Source organism: Lynx canadensis, chromosome B4 (assembly GCF_007474595.2).
Source record: "Lynx canadensis isolate LIC74 chromosome B4, mLynCan4.pri.v2, whole genome shotgun sequence".
Lineage (NCBI taxonomy): Eukaryota > Metazoa > Chordata > Mammalia > Carnivora > Felidae > Lynx > Lynx canadensis.
The window spans coordinates 119,956,933-119,972,437 of record NC_044309.1 but is presented as its reverse complement, the minus strand read 5'-3'; the positions used below and the strand labels follow the sequence as shown (position 1 = coordinate 119,972,437).

At 37.1% G+C, this 15,505-nt stretch overlaps 1 protein-coding gene and 1 pseudogene across 1 annotated transcript in view; both read left to right on the top strand.

Moving 5' to 3' along the window:
- Positions 1–15,505, top strand: part of LOC116738210 (ankyrin repeat and sterile alpha motif domain-containing protein 1B-like) — a 210,663-nt gene that overhangs the window by 128,658 nt on the left and 66,500 nt on the right. The gene's annotated exons all lie outside the window — the stretch shown is intronic.
- On the top strand, positions 12,849–13,446 carry LOC115518042 (annotated as a pseudogene).

Genomic DNA, 15,505 nt, shown 5'->3' with positions numbered 1-15,505 from the left:
GTGATTGCAATATACATATGGATAAATATTTAAAATAATGTTTTATAGTGTTCTCTGCAGAGCTATTAGTCATATTTTATTAGTTTTATTATGAAGTGTTTTATAGATATATATTTTAAAGTTTCTATTTATTTATTTTGAGAGAGATAACGTGTGTGCATAGGCACACGGGGTAGGGGCAAAGAGAGAAGGAAAGAGAGAGAATCTCAAGTAGTTGGTGTGAAGCCCAGTGTGGGGTTCAAACTCATAAGCTGTGAGATCATAACCTGAGCTGAAATCATGAGTCAGATGCTTACCTGACTGAGCCACCCAGGTGCACCCTAGTATTTTAGCTTTTGATGTTATTATAAATGGTACCATTTAAAAACTTCTATTTTTTGTTTGCTGCTGCTGCATAAAACCAATTGCTTTTTAATTTTCATCTCAAATCCAATGATTTTACTATATTTACTTATTAATTCTAGTAATTTATCTTTATATTCTTTTGGATTTTCTACATGATAATAGCAGTTTTATTTCTTAGTTTTCATTGCTTATATCTTTTATTTCCTTTTCTTTCTTGTTGCATTGACTATGACTTCCAATAAAGAGCAGTGATGTTAGTGGCATCTTTATTTGGTTTCCATTCTCAAGAAGAAAGTTTTCATTCTTTCACAATTAAATATGATGATTGCTGTAGATTTTTATTTTTTATTTATTTTTGTAGTAAAATGTGCATACAGGAAGTATGCATAGCACATTTGTACAACTCAATTCTTATAAACTTATGAACTTTATTTTTGTAGTAAAATGTGCATACAGGAAGTATGCATATCACATTTGTACAACTCAATTAATTCTTACAAACTTATGAACACATTTGTATCATAAGCACTCAGATCAAGAAATCAGCCCCTGAAATTCTTCCCTTAATTATTTGCATTTACTAGCTCCAAAGGATTACCACTCTCCTGATTTCTAAATCCCATAACTTTTTTTAAGTAGAACCTCTTTAATCAGTCTAAGACAGTTCCATTTTCTTACTAGTTTGCTAGTTTTTTTTTTAAATAATGAATTGGTGTTGAATTATAGAAAGCATTTCCTGCATCTGTTGAGATGATCATATAATTTTTCTTTCTTATGCTGTTCCTGTAGTAAATTATGTTGCATTACTAGAATAGACGAAACTTGATGATCCCTTTCATATATTGTAGGATTTGATTTCCTGCTACTCCATTTAAGAGTTTTACACTCATATTCATGAGTAGGATTTGCCTTTTGTTTTGCTTTCTTGTGATATCCTTGTGCAGTTTTGGTACTAATGTTATCCTGGCATCCAAAACCACATTTGGCCTTGTTTCCTATTTTTTCCATTCTGTGAAAGAGTAAGTGTACTATTGGTGTTATTTCTTCCTTAAGAATTTGGCAGAATTAAGAGATTCACATAAAAAGTTGTCTCTAGGATGGGTTAGAATGGGGAGAAAATGGAGATAGGGACTTCTGTTGGTTTTTGTTATAATTCTGATGTAAGGTGATGATGGCTTTGACTGGGTTGGTGGCATGGGAAGAGAAAGGACAAATAATAGCAATATCAACATTCTGATTCATATAGCATTTTATAACTCATACATTGCTTTTATTTGATCTTTATAGTGACAGTGAGTAGAAGATTTAAAGAAAGGATGAGTTGAAGAGAACTGTAAGGTTTGGCTTTTAAGTTATTGAGAGATTACAGGTGTCACTGACTTCTGTGGGGATGTCAGCTTCTTTCTTTTTTTCCTCTTGTTTAAGAAGGATTACTGAAAATGTGTATTTATTATCTTCTTCCTTGAACCACATTTGAAGGAAAGAAGAAATATAAAAAGAAAAATAACTCAGTGATGATGCTGGAAATCAAGAAGAATGGTCTAAGGAGACCATAATTTCCTTATTTGTAAAATGATAGGCTTAGATTAGGTGATTACTATATTTTTCAGATTTCTAAACTTCTGTTAATTATACAAGCTAATTTACAAATTCACATCTTCTTATGGTAATTTATTTCATAGAAGAGACCTGGGAGACTAAATACTAGTATCATACCTTTAACTATTTTTTAAACATTAGTCTTAACACAGTACTACACTTTTGGGAAAAGGCAATGGAATAAGGAGCAATGGTGTTGAAAATGCTCAGAAAAAAATCAACTTTTAAGCCAGAATATGAGCCACATAAATTACCTTACTTCTTGGGGCAGCAAATAAACAAATCAATGCAGTTAATCTTAATACAGTAAATCTTGGCTCAAATGTGAAGAAAATTCAGTAGTGGGGGACTGTGGCAGGGAATAAAGTGAATTCTGATAAAAATAAGGAAGAATAGGTAAGGAAAAAATGCTCCTCTTAAGTTTTATATTTCAATAAACATATGCTTGGTACTTTTCTAATAGATTCATAAAAACTATTATAGTAAAAAGTATTATAGTACAGGTTATTTTTATTTCAAATATTTGTATTTTTCAGTTGGGAAGACAAGGCACAAAGGCAAATGGCTTCAATTCCACGTCAAGGGTTCTTAGGTTGCCAGCAGGAGAAAGCAACTCTAGCTAAGGAAGCCGGAAAGGAATTTATTGGGAAGTTACTGGGCAGTTTACAGAATTAAAAAAGGGCCGAAAATCAGGCTCAGGGCAGCATTAGGTGTTTAAACAGCAGGATTTTCTCTTCTTCTCAGAGCTCCAGTTCTGGGACTTGATCTTTTCATTCTTAAGCCACTCTACTTTAGATCTAAATTTTGGAAGCCATCTCCCTGGCAGAGCTTGGATTATTAGACATCCCTGTTGAAGTGAAAAGAACAGCATATTGATTTATAGTCCCTTAAAGAATAAATACAATAGAGAAGGGAATTTTAGGCAACCAGATCCCCACAAGTGTTTACTATGTAGTCCAAATTGAAGCATAGTTCTAAGTAAAAGAACTCCTAATTTAGATGGAATAAAGCCCTCTCCCCACCATCACCAAAACAAACAAACAAACAAACAAACAAACCAACGAAAACCTTTCTTTTTTGGAGGATTTCTAAGCACTTTCTGCTTGCCTACTTTTCCAGCTTCTATTTAAAAAAATTTTTTTAAGTTTATTTATTTATTTTGAGAGACAGAGAGAGAGAGAGCAAGGAAGCATGTGCAAGCAGGAGGAGAGGCAGAGAGAGAAGAGAGAGAGAATTCCAAGCACTCTCACTGTGAGTGTAGGACCTGAGGTGGGGCTTGATCTTATGAACCAGGTGATCATGACCTGAACCGAAATCAAGAATCAGATGCTTAACTGACTGAGCCACCCATGTTCCCTTCTCAGCTTCTATTGAGTAAGTAGATGGCTTTATAAGTTTGCTTTATGTCAAGCCCTTTCCCCCTGCTTCTTACTTTTCTTCAGAGGTATGGTCATATGTAAACAGATTGCCAAAACCTGTGACTTGCCGCTTTCACGTGGCTGCTAAGCATTTATAGCTGCTAGGATTCCTCAACTACTCTTTTCCACACTGTCCAGGATGTCTTGGCACTGACTGTTCTGGAACTAAGACCAAGAGTGCTGGACTTCCTCAAACACTGTATATATAACTCATTTCCCCCCCGAGGTCATTTTTCATATGCAGACTTGGATAAAGGTCAGTTAGGAGTCCAGGAGGGCAATCCATAAAGGATGCTGGGGGTAGAATAGAAACATGGCACTAGATAGCGCAGTTTGCTGTAATGTGAAAAATCTAAATTTGTCCCCTTTCCCACTGAAGTAGATAGTATCTTGGAGTGGAAAAATTATTACAATTGGACAGTACCCTTCCACTATGTGAAGTAAGTTTTGAATTTTATTTAAAGAATACAGGTTTGAAAGGGAAATCAATTATTTACCTGTGTAAGACACTCATATACCTATTTGGCTCAGTTTCTCACACTAACTACTCATTAACACAGATGCGCCTTGTCTTAAATTGGGGGCACAGTGTGGTGGTGTGGGAGAGTGGAAAGATCACTAGGCAAAGTGTCAAAAGGCAGAGGCTGTGGGCTTAGCCTTAGTTATCTCTACAAATTCCAAAATTGGAGAAGAGGAGTAGAGGAAAGCTGTAGTTGCTCTCTATAGTTGCTCAGGACCTAGGCAGGTTAGAGCCAACTTCTTAGTGTCTTGAGTGCAGTCTTCTGCTTTGGGAAGTAATGATGATATCTAAGGATGGAGACTTTCCTATTTGCAGGACACTGTCTCAGGCTTTTAAAATATATCATCTAAATCACCTGGCAAGTCTCCAAGGGAGATGTTGTTACTCTCGTTTCATTTCACAGGGCAGGAAGCTGTCTACAACTGAAGAACTTGTCACATGGCCAGTAATTGCAAAATCTAAATTTAAACCCCAGTCCTATCTAACTCCAAAGCCCATGCTCCTTCTTTCTTTAAGAATTTTATAATCTGTATAAGATCTGTTATTCATCTTTGTATCCAGTGTCTAATTCAGTATCTATCACAGAGTAAGCTAGGAGCGAAGATAAGTGAATGTGAGCAAAGGCACAAGGTATCCGTGCTCAGGTATATTCTACTTAATAATATATAGGCCAGTGTTTTCTTTTTTTTTTTTTTTTTTTTTTTTCAACGTTTATTTATTTTTGGGACAGAGAGAGACAGAGCATGAACGGGGGAGGGGCAGAGAGAGAGGGAGACACAGAATCGGAAACAGGCCCCAGGCTCTGAGCCATCAGCCCAGAGCCCGACGCGGGGCTCGAACTCACGGACCGCGAGATCGTGACCTGGCTGAAGTCGGACGCTCAACCGACTGCGCCACCCAGGCGCCCCAGGCCAGTGTTTTGAACAAGGAGTATGTGAAGGAGAGTTGTCATGTTATTTTGAAAGTTAGATTGAGGTGGGATCATGAAATCCTTTGATGATTAGGTCAAAGGATTTAAAATATTTTCAACAGTCATTGTGAAACCCCTGGAGATTTTTTTTCATAGGAAAAACGTCAAGGGGTAGCACTGTGTTTTCCAGTGTCAGGAAAAATGAGTTGGATTTTGGGGATGTTGAGATAGAGGTTCTAAGGAGGTCATTGGCAGGGCCTAGAAATACATGATTGGCTTTGGAGAGAGGTCAAGGATTGACAAAGAAATTTGAGAGGCACCCACAGAGAAAACCAGAAAAAGAAAAAAAATCACTAACCAGTCTATATATGAATGAGTGAATAAATGGCACAGCCCACAAGAAATACGGTGTTAAGTGTTAGTTCCTAACAAGGTTTGCATCTCCATTCCTTGTGACATCTGGGTGTAGGGATAGAGAATTCTGTACCATACTGTTCTTTCCATCTGGTCTAGGAATACTGGGTGAGCTCTCTGAAGACATCTGCTAAGTTTTTCTTTCTCATGTTGGCTTCTCTACCTTTACATTTTCTGTCTTTCATTCCCTTTCTCCCCTACTGGATTCTATTTTCTCACACTTATTGCTGCAGTAAAAATGTTTGGTGGCATAGTGTGAGGGAAAAATAGAATGGACTATATAGCACTTGGATGTTGAGTGGGAAGATGAAAGCAGAAAATATGAGATTAATTTGTTATTCTGTATTAAAATCCTACTATTTCCCTAAACTTGAATGGTACTGTGTATCTTTGATAACTGAATAGCATTCATAGTATTTAGCTGCATTAAGCAAAGTCATATGAACAAGCTAGACTACTTGGCATTATAGAAAATTTGAGACAATTTTTAGGACCTATTTGCCTTGGCTGAATAATGGCACTCTTGTTCAGGTGACTGTTAGATAAAAAGAAAAATATTTTATAGCATATGAACTGGATTCTTTAGCTGTCTTAAGTCTACCTTTGTGCTCTTTCTTATTGTCGATATTATATAAATAACACGGATGTTCTGCTTTAAATGTACCTTAGAAAATAGTTCGGTGCCAGGTTTGACTATGGAGAGTCTGTCATGTTTTTCCACTCTGAAACTTACTCTGTGCTTTTTTTTTTTTAATACCCTTTTACAAATACAGTCCTGAAATGCTTTGTTTCATTTTTTATGCATAAGAGCATGCTCATTGGAAGCATATTGTGTGTGAAGATTGTCAGTTGTTCAAACTTGTGCACTGATGGTGAGCTGAAAATCTTTTTTAGCCTTCTTCTTTGTAAAAATGATTTTTACAACACCACTCCACAAATATTCAGTGTTAACAGTAAAATTACTTCTAGAGCTATTAAAAAGAAGAATAAGAAAAACCCTATGTTAAAAATGAATAGTGCATTTATTTTAATCTTTGGCTTCACTCCTCCACCAGCTTCCTATTTGGCTACTTAAAAGGGTGCAGTAAAATTCCCCAAAAGTGTTAATATTTATTTCTGGAACTGCTCCAGGAGCATGTCAAAAGAATTTTGAAAAGAACATTCACTTAGGTATAACAGCTTTGGAATACATAATAAGATATATTAGTATGCTTAAAAGGATCATGGGTAGAGCATGAAGAATATGAAAGTGTATGAACCCCTTTATTGTTGTTCATGATTAAACCAAAATTGTTTGCATGTGAACAGATTTAATTGTTTACAAAATCTGCATAACACTATCAACAGAATGAGATGATGGGGGGGGGGAGGCATAAGAGCTTTTAGCCTGATTATGATTCATAGATGTTCATCTAATAAATTGCTTTTCCTGAATCTGAAAGAAAAATAACAATGAGAACAATTAGGTACTTATAGACAACTAAAAATAATTCTATTGATTCCATATTTTTAATTATGAGTTAATCTGGGTTAGAAGAGTGACAAGACTTAGAAAATGAATAAGGTGTCCTTAGATTCTTTAGGAGGGTCAGTGACAGGGTAACTAGATATCTCTTTTTAAAGAAATTGCTCTTCTTAACAATTTGATTTATTATATAAAGGATTTTTTTAAACGTTGATTTTCTTAAGTGATTATATGAAACTAGGAAAGAGATCAACATAATCGTTCTCTCTCTAAAAATTGTATTTGTTGTTATTTTACAGTTTATAACAATACATCTATTTTCAGTTTCTCTTACAGGTTTTACTCTACACTGGTCAGATATGAATGGGTTTTTGACAATATGTATGGTTGTGTTGTTTAGTGAATGTGCCTAACTATTGTGGTAGTCTTATTGCTCTACCAGTCCCATCACACATAGTTTTGAAGCCATTCTCCATGTGTCCTCCAGAGAACTCTTTCTTTCTAATACATAAATTTGATCATATCAGTAGACTATTTAAGATTCTTGACTTTCATGACCCCAGCCTTCTCACAGAGTCTTCCCTATGTATGTATGTCAGCAACCTTACACCTCCCTCTACTCTACCTGGAAAATAGCTTTGTTTTGTTTTGTTTTGTTTTGTTTTGTTTTTGTCTTTAGGACAAAAAACACTTAAGCACTCATGTCCTTTTTTATGAAACCTTCTCCGGACTTTTGACAGGCCGATTGGTCCTATGTTTTTTGTCTTTTGTGTTTTCAACTGTATACAAAATAGAATTTTATCATAACACCTATGACACTTTTTTGGTGTCCATGTTTGTGTTCCTCTTCTAAACTCCAAAGAGGAAATCCCAATAAATATTAACCTCGGGGATTCAGGAACAAGAAATCATAATTCCTAGAAATTCTTGGGAATTCTTAAATCATAAGCTGTTCTTAAAATATTTCTAGCAGTCTTTATATCCTGTATTCATTATTATGAATATCTAAAATTTTGTATACTATATGAAAAATGTTAAGTTTAGTAGTATCAATAAAGAACTGCAGCCTCCAATGAATATTCAAACCCTAGAAAACACCAGTGAATAGTTAGTGGGTTTTTTCAAATAACATGACATTCAGACTTCCTACCTAGTAAAACTAAGAGACCACACAGAATCATGTGGCAAGTGGCTAATGTGAGGACTTACTTTGCTTCCAAAACTCATAGGATTTGTATAAATTATATTATGCATATAAACACGTTCATATTTATTTTATTTTCAAGAGTGGTTCACTTTTAGCAGCAGACGGGGCCATGAACAGACACATAACTTGACGACAGCAACAAATAAGTCTGACCAATTAATTAAATCATGACCATCTTTCTTTTATGTTTGCCTTCCCTGGTTCTTAGCAATGTTGACCTGAACCCTCTACTCCTTGTGTTGTGTCAGCACTTCCTACTCTTGCTGCTAGCTTGATGTGTGTATATTCCTTTAACCAGTGATGTCTCCATGTTGTTAAGCTTTAATTCTCACAGCAGATTGTAATACTTTTCCTAGTTCTGATTTTCTCTATTTCTTGACTCATTTTTTGGGGGTGGGATGGGGGATTTGGAATTCAGAAAAATAATAAATTTTCTGAAAAATGCTGGAAACTCATTCTTGTATGGAAACAATCTCCAATGCCTAGTATATCAGACATTCAGTAAAATATTTTGAGATATTTCTTAAGTGAATATTACTTTGTAGTCCAAAAGCATCTAACATAGTATCTGGTACATAGAGATACTTACAATATTTTAATGATTGTATCTGTAGTTCTTTTGAATCAGGGTCATGATAAAGTCGGGCATCAGAGTTTAGATTTGGTAATTGCCACCAGAAATGCCAGGTTATCTTTTATTATTTAGGTGTCTTGGGAGTCGATAATCCTTTATTTACCTAAAATCAAAGAGAAAACTCATAAGATGTTTAAAACTCACCAAAAACTTTGTGTAATATGCTTTTGTAGAACTCTCTTTTATAGAGTTTGTTTCTATGGCCATTAATTATTTGATTATTTGCTTGATATTTGAATTTTTTTTAATTTTTTAAGGTTCTTATTTTGAGAGAGACAGTGAAAATGTGAGGAGGGGAGGGACAGAGAGAGAGGGATTCCCAAGCAGGCTCCACACTGCCAATGCAGAGCCCAGTGTGGGGCTTGAACCCACAAAACTGTGAGATCATGACCTGAGCTGAAACTGAGAGATGCTTAACCGACTGAGCCACCCAGGTGCCCCTCTTGATGTTTGACTTCTTGATTGACCTACCTGAGGGCAGGGATTATTTCTTTTGTATTCACAGGTGTGATCTTAGAAGGTACTGGTTAACCACAGTATATGCATGGAATAGGCAGCTTATTTAGTATTTATTGTATGCATAAGTGAATGAAGAAGATGGCAATGTGAATGAAGAATAATACCCCAGGATGTGAGCCTCTTTTACTGAGATCCCTGAGAGATTCTGAAGAACACAGTTTGAAAACCACTACTATATTCCTTGATACAGGCTGAATAAATATGTCACATGGTCTTGCAAAAGATTTTCTCTATGAAGGACTGGTAGTGAAATGTTATTATCCTAACTGTATACCTTTTACCCTGTCTGTTTTAGTAACATGTTTTGTTATAAGAGATAGTGCATTATTAATATTGTCATTGATCCTATTATTTACTTCCTTGTGACCTCTTTAGAAAGAGCGTTTCACCCCTTTCAACTTACTGAATAGTTTTGCTTAAATATTGATCCAAGGATATCATGATACAATGTTCTTCTAAATTCTGAAGGTTAAAAAAATTCCTTATTTAGATTTTTAGTATCTCCTCCTTGTTTAGTGTAACTAGTTTTGTGGGATGGAATAGTAGATATATTAATACTTAGGACATTTTACTTATGTCCTGATTTCATCGTGGTATCAAGTGGGGGTAGGGTGAAGGCAGAAAACTTAATTTGGAAAAGTTGAACTAGAGGGGGTTAAATGCCAGAAAAGGGCATCTAATCTTCTGAATAGATATTTTAGATAAGAATTCCCTGAACATGTTATTGTTGAGACTTTCCTCAACTTGTTTTCTCTGTTTCTAACACTGAAGACCAAGCCAACATACTAGTTTTCTGTATTCTGATGATTCCTGGGGTATCAGATGATCAAGATAAAAAAATCCAGTTTAGTTCCATACGGGACTAGTTTCTGGAGCTGGAAAATGTAGAGGTGGAAAGCAGCTACTCAGTCAGAATATGTAGTTGTTGTCATGGAAAACTAAAATTTATACTTAGAGTGAAAATGTAGATGTTTCATTAGTACAGATTTTTATGGAAAGTCAAACAAAAAAGAACTAGAACAGAAGAGCATATTATCAGATCTTTTGTACTGTTTAATTTTGATTGGATTTTTATCAGGTGTTTTTTTATTTCTTTTAGTTGTGGGAAACTTGATCTAGTATTTATATTTGTGGCTGATTTAGAGTATATTGAGCTAGCTAAGAAGAATTTTCCCCATATGTATTTGTCAAAAGCAAATAAAGCTATCAGTTTTGAACTTGACAACACAATCTTCACTGAAAAGAGCAATCAAACACATTTAATCTATTCATACAAACTGAATTCTATCCCTTGAGTCACTTAACATAATTAGGATATTTCTGCTTAGGATTGTAAAATGCTTCCACTATTTTGTAAGGATTTAAAAAGGAAGACAAAGGAGTGGCTCAGTCAGTGAAGCGTCTGACTCCTGGTTTTGGCTCAGGTCATGATCTCAGGGTTTTGTGAGTTCAAGCCTGGTGCAGGGCTCTGTGCTGGCAGCACAAAAATACCTATTTATAAAAACCTAGAATCATTGATGTCTTTTGTGTATTGAAAATTTGAGTTAGATGATAGGGAATTTGGTTTACTTTGAAGTTATACATTTAAAATAAATGCTATAGCATGAAGATGGGACTTTCAAGTTACTAGGGGACTTAAGATAAATTTTAGAGAAAAGAAAGAGTTTATAAAAATAATTCCAAGATAAATGGTATTTTTTAATCTATATTTTTATATTGAGGGGAGGGAGTAGAAAAGAAAACCCCTATACTAGGCCCTACTAAGTGGCAGCTTCTTGTTCCATAGGATTAAGCAGTCTACATATTTAATGCAATCCCTATCAAAACCCCAACAGCATTTTTCACAGAACTAGAACAAACAATCCTAAAGTGGATATGGAGCCACAAAAGACCCCGAAAAGCCAAAGCAATCTTGAAAAATAAAAGCAAAGCTGGAGAAATCACAATCCCAGATTTTAAGATATACTACAAAGCTGTAGTGATCAAAGCAGTATGGTACTGGCACAAAAATAGACACATAGATCAGTAGAACAGAATAGAAAATCCTAAAATCATGATTAGATGGTCAGTTAATCTTCAACAAGACAAAAATATGCAGTGGGAAAAAGTCTCTTCAACAAATTGTGCTGGGAAAACTGGACAGCTACATGCAAACTAATGAAACTGGATCACTTTCTATCACTTTCTTACACCATACAGAAAAATGAACTCAAAATGAATTCAAGACCTAAATGTGAGACATGAAACAATAAAAATTCTAGAAGAGAGCACAGGCAGTAATTTTTCTGACATTGGCCATAGCAACATATTTCTAGATATGTCTCTTGAGGCAAGGGAAACAAAAGCAAAAATAAACTATTGGGACTACATCAAAGTAAAAAGCTTCTACAGCAAAGGAAACAATCAACAGAATTAAAACTGGGAAAAAATTTGAAACTGACATATCCAATAAAGGCTTATTTGCTCAAATATTTAAAGCACTGATACAGCTTAACACCCCCCCCCCAAATAATCTAATTAAAAATGGGCAGAAAACACAAACAGAAATTTCTCCAGAGAAATGGCCATTGAAATGGCCAACAGACACATGAAAAGATGCTCAGCATCACTCATCATCAGGAAAATGCAGATCAAAACTACAATGTCATATCACCTCACATCTGTCAAAATGGCTAACATGAACAACACAAGAAACAACAAGTGTTGGTGAGGATGTAGAGAAAAAGTGACCTTTATGTACTGTTGTTGATGGGAATGCAAACTGGTGCAGCCACTGTGGAAAACAGTGTGGACGTTCCTAAAAAAATTAAAAATAGAAATATATGATCCAGTGATGCCACTACTGGTTATTTACCCCAAGAATATGAAAACACTAATTTGAAAAGATGTATACACCGCTGTGTTTATTGCAGCATTACTTATAATAGCCAAATGATTAAAGCAGCTCAAATGACCATGGATAGATGAATGGATAAATGCTACAAAAGATATCAACCATATATCATATAACCTTACTGAATCTGTAAGAAACTGTACTTGCAATGAAACCAGTGAACCTAAATCACTGTTGATAATGTGGGTGTCACTTATAACACAATTATTAAGAGATGTTTCTGAAATGTCATAAAGAGGAAATAATACTGTAGCATTAAAGTTCTACATTATTTGATCAAGACTTTGGGGTCAAAGTAAGAAGAGAAAAATGCAAATTATGCTTTGTTAAGGATGAATATAGTTTTAACCTAATTCTTGACATCAATAAGAAATACAGGTTTAATGTATTTGTAAAAACAAAAGGACTAATAATAGAAATAAAATGTTAAGGAAAAGTTTTGAGAAAGGAATAAAGAAATGAAAAAAGCTTGATTACAAAAACTAAAGAAAGAGTACAAAGAACAGGAGAGGATAATAATGACTGTGTAAAATTCAGTCACAGGATAATACCAAATGTGAACACATTAAAAGACAAAGCTTTTCAGATTGTAGACCAAAAAAAGCCAACTGCAGTTATGACTGTTTTTAAGAGATGTGGCCAAGATAAAATGACAGAAATAGAAGGAAAAAAATGGATAGTCAACACTATACCAGTTAAATGAAAAGAAAGAGAATGCTTAGGTAGCAATATTAATAGCTAACAAAATTCAAGATGAAGAGCATTATATAACATTAAACTGTAATTTTTTGGTAATAAAATATGTAATCCATAAAGATGATACATCATTCTTTTGCTTAACTGAAAAACGTTAACAAAACTTATGAAGCAAATTTAGAAATACAAAGAAAATTTGGTAACAGTTCAATCACAGACTTTCTCTTCCTGTTCTCCACCATGGTGCAGGGTCAAGATGAAAAGGATAACCCTTTGCAGGAACTTTGCATCTGCAAACTTTGCCTCAACATCTGTGTGGGGGAGAGTAGAGAGAGACTGATCCTGGTGGCTAAGGTGCTGGAGCTGTTTACAAGACAGACCGCTGTGTTTTCCAAACCTAGATGCACTATTAGGTCCCTTGGCATCAGGAGAAATGAAAAGATTGCCATCCTTCATAGTCTGTGGGGCTAAGGCAGAAGAAATCCTGGAGAAAGGTCTAAGGGTGAGGGAGTTGGCATTAAGAAAAAGTAACTTCTTCGGTATTGGAAACTTTGGTTTTGGGATCCAGGAGCACATCTCTCTGGGGATCAAATATGACTCAAGAATTGGTGTCTATGGCCTGGACTTCTTTGTGGTGCTGAGTATGTCAGGTTTCAGCATCACAGACTAGAAGCTCAGGACAGGCTGCATTGGTGCCAAACATAGAATCAGCAAAGAGGAGGCCGTGCACTGGTTCCAGCAGAAGTATGATGGGATGATGGGATCATCCTTCTTGGCAAATAAATTACTATTTCTATCTAAAACGTCAGTAAAAACTTTTCAGTGAAATGTGGAAAAAAAAAGTTCAACCACAGTGATATACTGTGTATGGTAACATTTCTTAGATTGTGATGATGAAGTAGAAAAGCTAAGGGTATAGATGGTATGAATTATGCAATTAGTAGTTTTAAAAATATACATCTCACCTTTAAGAACAGAGAATATACTTTTTAGTGCTTATGTAACAGAAGAAAATTACATACTTGTTTTTAAAGAACATCTAAAGAAATTTGAAGTTGATACCCCGAGGATTCTGGGAAGATGGCGGCGTAGGAGGACGCTGGGCTCACCGCGCGTCCTGCTGATCACTTAGATTCCACCTACACCTGCCTAAATAACCCAGAAAACCGCCAGAGGATTAGCAGAACGGAGTCACCGGACCCAAGTGCAGACGAGAGGCCCATGGAAGAGGGTAGGAAGGGCGGCGAGGCGGTGCGCGCTCCACGGACTGGCGGGAGGGAGCCGGGGCGGAGGGGCGGCTCGCCAGCCAAGCAGAGCCCCCGAGTCCGAGTCCGACTTGCAAAAGCGGAGGGGCCTGACGGACTGTGTTCCGACAGCAAGCGCGACTTAGCGTCTGGGAGGTCATAAGTTAACAGCTCTGCTCGGAAAGCGGGAAGGCTGGAGGACAAAGGGAGGGTGAGCTGCGGAGCCCCCAGACGACAGAGCTCAGTTTGGCGGGGAACAAAGGCGCTCGCCAGCGCCATCTCCCCCACCCATCCCCCAGCCAAAATCCCAAAGGGAACCGTTTCCGGCCAGGGAAATTGCTCGCTCCGCGCAAACACCCAACTCTGTGCTTCTGCGGAGCCAAACCTCCGGCAGCGGATCTGACTCCCTCCGGCTGCCACAGGGCCCCTCCTGAAGTGGATCACCTAAGGAGAAGCGAGCTAAGCCTGCCCCCCCCTGCCGCCGTGCACCTTGCCTTCCCACCCCAGCTAATACGCCAGATCCCCAGCATCACAAGCCTGGCAGTGTGCAAGTAGCCCAGACGGGCCACGCCACCCCACAGTGAATCCCGCCCCTAGGAGAGGGGAAGAGAAGGCACACACCAGTCTGACTGTGGCCCCAGCGGTGGGCTGGGGGCAGACATCAGGTCGGACTGCGGCCCCGCCCACCAACTCCAGTTATACACCACAGCACAGGGGAGGTGCCCTGCAGGCCCTCACCACTCCAGGGACTATCCAAAATGACCAAGCGGAAGAATTCCCCTCAGAAGAATCTCCAGGAAATAACAACAGCTAATGAGCTGATCAAAAAGGATTTAAATAATATAACAGAAAGTGAATTTAGAATAATAGTCATAAAATTAATCGCTGGGCTAGAAAACAGCATACAGGACAGCAGAGAATCTCTTGCTACAGAGATCAAGGGACTAAGGAACAGTCACGAGGAGCTGAAAAACGCTTTAAAGGAAATGCAAAACAAAATGCAAACCACCACGGCTCGGATGGAAGAGGCAGAGGAGAGAATAGGTGAACTAGAAGATAAAGTTATGGAAAAAGAGGAAGCTGAGAAAAAGAGAGATAAAAAAATCCAGGAGTATGAGGGGAAAATTAGAGAACTAAGTGATACACTAAAAAGAAATAATATACGCATAATTGGTATTCCAGAGGAGGAAGAGAGAGGGAAAGGTGCTGAAGGGGTACTTGAAGAAATAATAGCTGAGAACTTCCCTGAACTGGGGAAGGAAAAGGGCATTGAAATCCAAGAGGCACAGAGAACTCCCTTCAGACGTAACTTGAATCGATCTTCTGCACGACATATCATAGTGAAACTGGCAAAATACAAGGATAAAGAGAAAATTCTGAAAGCAGCAAGGGGTAAACGTGCCCTCACATATAAAGGGAGACCTATAAGACTCGTGACTGATCTCTCTTTTGAAACTTGGCAGGCCAGAAAGAATTGGCACGAGATTTTCAGGGTGCTAGACAGCAAAAATATGCAGCCGAGAATCCTTTATCCAGCAAGTCTGTCATTTAGAATAGAAGGAGAGATAAAGGTCTTCCCAAACAAACAAAAACTGAAGGAATTCGTCACCACTAAACCAGCCCTACAAGAGATCCTAAGGG